General features: G+C 34.5%; 1 non-coding gene across 1 annotated transcript; it reads left to right on the top strand.

Moving 5' to 3' along the window:
• The first annotated feature begins 270 nt into the window (after positions 1–270).
• Positions 271–377, top strand: LOC123617710 (U6 spliceosomal RNA). Its single transcript, XR_006725917.1, has one exon. It is a non-coding gene; the product is annotated as a U6 spliceosomal RNA (small nuclear RNA).
• Positions 378–4113: the final 3736 nt, after the last annotated feature.

Here is a 4113-nt window from a genome sequence, read left to right on the forward strand (position 1 = left end):
CCCCTGAGAATAATGTAAAATTAAAATTACAAAGGACAAGAGGTAGAAAATTAAAACTAGCCACAGTGGAGGATACAAGAAAAAATAACCTAATTTTATTGCATAGAGTCACAGAGGTAATTAATGTTAAAAAGCAAGAATAACAATCTAACTGTCAAAAATAAAAGAACTAAGTGGCAACGGGGGACCAGAACAGAGAGAAACCCTCAATCTCTCCTAGCAAGAATCTACAGAAAATACCCAACGTTCTCAGATCAAGAGGTGAATATAGTGCTAGCTTTGGCAGCACATATACTAAAATTGGAACAATACAGAGAAGATTAGCAGGGCCTCTACACAAGGATGACACGCAAATTCGTGAAGCATTGCATATTTGGGGGGAATGCAGTTTGGTGCAGCCACTGTGGAAAACAGTATGGAGATTCCTCAAAAGACTAGGAAAAGACTTACCATATGGCCCAGTCATCCCACTCCTGGGCATATAACCAGAAGGAACCCTATTCAAAAAGACACCAGCACCCCAATATTTATAGCAGCACTATTTACAATAGCCAAGACATGGAAACAGCCTAAATGTCCATCAACAGATGACTGGATAAAGAAGCTGTGGTATATTTATACAATGGAATACTATTCAGCCATAAAAAACCCACAACATAATGCCATTTGCAGCAACATGGATGTCGCTGGAGAATGTCATTCTAAGTGAAGTAAGCCAGAAAGAGAAAGAAAAATACCATACGGTATCACTCATATGTGGAATCTGAGAAAAAAAAAAAAGATGACGACAAATGATCTTAAATATAAAACAGAAACAGACTCATAGACATAGAATAAAAACTTGTGGTTTCCAGGGGTAGGCGGGTAGGAAGGGACAGACTGGGAGTTCCAAATTTGTAGATACTGACAGGTATACCTAGAAAGAGAAACAAGTTTATACTGTATAGCACAGGGAAAGAGATACAAGATCTTGTGGTAGCTCACAGTGAAAAAGAATGTGAAAATGAATCTATGTATATTCATATGTGATTGAAAAATTGTGCTCAATACCAGGAATTTACCCAACATTGTAAACTGACTATAACTCAAAAAAATTTTTAAAAAAGAAGTGAATATAAAAGAACATCATTAAGCATTATAGCAGTAATCACAAGAACTGAAAATAGAAACAATTTAAGTTGTACATATTTTGGGGGATGCTTGGTTGTAGACAGGAGTATTGGTTAAGTATTTTAATTTGCATTTCTGTATTATATTTTGCATCATTATATGACTGTATAGTTTTAATTTTAAGAACTGAATTTAAAGAATTTATGTCTGTTTTGCAATGAATCAAACTACGTACTACACATACTTGAATAACAGAAAAATATGGCTTTAAAAATAGAAATAAAATGAAATGCTCCAATAGGAAACAAATACAATTCAATAAAATGACACTTTTAGAAATAAATCATAAGGAATAAACAGACAGAAATGCAGACAAATATGTATATACAATAATGTCATTTCTTCCAACAAATATAAAAGTAAATGTTCAACAATGAAGAAATTGTTAAATATATTATGAAATACTATTCAGATCTTTAAAGTCATGTTTTTGAAGAATTTTAAGTGACATGAGGCAAAAAATGACTATATGGTAGCAAGTTAAAAAATCACTATCAAATTTCATGTAACTTAAAAACAATTGACAAATAAGAAATACATATATAAGACTAGATACAATATTGTGAACAGCTACTCTTGGGTAGTAAGAACACATTTGATTTTTATTTTAATCATTTCTGCCACAAATCAAGCAGCATTTCTCATCAACATGCCAAGATGCTATTGATTTCCTCATCTTGCCAACTGTCTAACTCAATTTAATACTGCAGGGTGTTTATGCCCATGCTTTATTTGCAAGACACTGGTTAATTTTCTCAGTGAACTGTATGTCCTTGATGTTTCTTAAGTTCTAAATTGCAAAAGAGCTTGTGAGTTAGACAAGAACTAGTTCTCTGATCTCTTGACACTATGATGCAGACTTTGAATTAGGTTCAGAAGAAGTAATGAAGCATGGGTAACAATGACCAATTTTAAGACTGAAATAAAAATTGACTTAATCTTATTTTTATATACAGAAAGATAATTGGAGAAAAAATTAAAAATAAGACTTTCATCCAGAAAATTTAAGTGACAGGCATATATAATTTTAAAAAAATACTCTGCAATATAAGTATTTCAGGCAAACCCTTAGTTCGGACTTCATTTTCTATTTTACACATTACTGCTTTCCAAACTCTACAATCAAGGATCTATTTTTTGTGTTGTTTTGAAAATTTCAACCCATTGGTTGCACTGATACTTTGCAACATATAATAAAATAAATTACTGGAAAAATTATCACATGCCTGTTTGTCACAGCATTGTTCATTTCAATAACATTGGCCAAATGTTTACTCTCACTTTCTGAACTGATCTTATGGGCCAGTGACAAACAGTTCACAGGTCATAGCAGTCCATGATCACCCTTCAGTAGTGCTGCTCTCAATAATTCTGGACATCCTTTCTTGCATAAATAAGTATAAAGCTCCTTATGAATCTTTGCAATGAGTTTTAAAATAGTAAATTCAGACTACATGCATTTAGAAAATAATCCATTTGTGTCTGATACTAATCCTCAATTTCTGAAAGTCTTAGATTAGTATACTCCCTTGAGTTGGATATATTGCTAGCTGTAGCTTAAAAAAATAAATAATGCAAGTCCAGAGAGATGATAGTACGTCAATTAGCAGAAAGTTTAAGGAGTTATAAGGAATCAGTGGGATGCTGTACCACCTGGGCAGATAACTGTGTAGTGCACAGGGTTCCACTTTGTGGGGAGGTTGGGAGTTTCTAAAGAATTCATTAAGCCTTCCATGAGAAAGTCAGTGTTTGGAAATCTTCCCAGTCAGATGCTATGACAGTCAAAAAATAATGGCAAAAAGACTACGTTAAGTGATGTTAAATGATTTTTCCCTGGTCCTGGTTTCCTTCTGTCTCTCCTCCCATTCCTGATCCTGAAGGAATTAGAAGTCTTGCAGTGTCTTTGGGAGAAGGCAGGAATCCCAAATATTGGAGGTTCTGTAGCCTAGAAGTGTGTATATAATCTTTATGCTTGAGGAAATATTCTGAATCTTTAAAAACTGAAGATATAGCTTAATGCCTTATTTTCCTTAATAGAGACAGTATCTTCTCATATTTTAAAATACTAGCTTGAAATTAGATTGCCTGTTTCATATACAAGGACTAATTAATAAGCTAATCCAAAACTTAATCAACCCTTTATTATGCTTATGGGTTCTTCATGTAGTAAAGACTACTGGGTAGTCTTGTCTTTGCTCCATGATTCACAGAGCCCCCTACGAAAAGGCTTAAAGAGAGGAGATAACTTGATGGCAAGAGGCTGGAATGGTTTGAAAACTTGTTCACTCAGCCTAAGCCTGATTGCTCTTGAGGTTGGTACTGGCTGTCAGCTGAGCACCTAGCTGTGGCTCTCAGAAATACCATGAATTATGTAGTTTCTCCACGTGGCCTGAATTTCCTCCCTGGAGACTGGGGTCTGAGGGTGACTGTCCTGACACCAAAAGAGACAATGGAAGACCGTATCTTTTTGCATAATCTAGCCTCAGGTGTTAAAAAACATTATTTCTGTCAGTCACACTCTGTTGAATAGAGCAATCATAAGCCCACCAACATTCCCAGGACAGGTGGAAGTTAGTAGGGACTCTACCTTTTGATGGGGAATAACAAGGTTTTAAAAGATTATGTGTTACTAGAAATAACACTTTGGTCACTTTTGGAAAATATAGCTTGCCACACTGCCTATTTTCAAGCCTGCACAGTGCCAAATGTGACCATAAACAAGATATTGAAAAAAAATTGAAAACCTCTATTTTCTCATCAATAAAAAGATGAGAATAATAGTATCTACTCATTGGTTTATGATGAAGATTATATGAGAATGTCAATGTACAAGGCTTAACAGTTGTTGGATGTCATAAAAAATAAATGTGAGCTATCAGTGTGTCCCACATCTGCCAAGAAGGCTTCTAGATCTGGTGGAGAAAAGTATAAATTAGCACATTC

The sequence above is a fragment of the Camelus bactrianus genome, chromosome 11 (assembly GCF_048773025.1).
Source record: "Camelus bactrianus isolate YW-2024 breed Bactrian camel chromosome 11, ASM4877302v1, whole genome shotgun sequence".
Lineage (NCBI taxonomy): Eukaryota > Metazoa > Chordata > Mammalia > Artiodactyla > Camelidae > Camelus > Camelus bactrianus.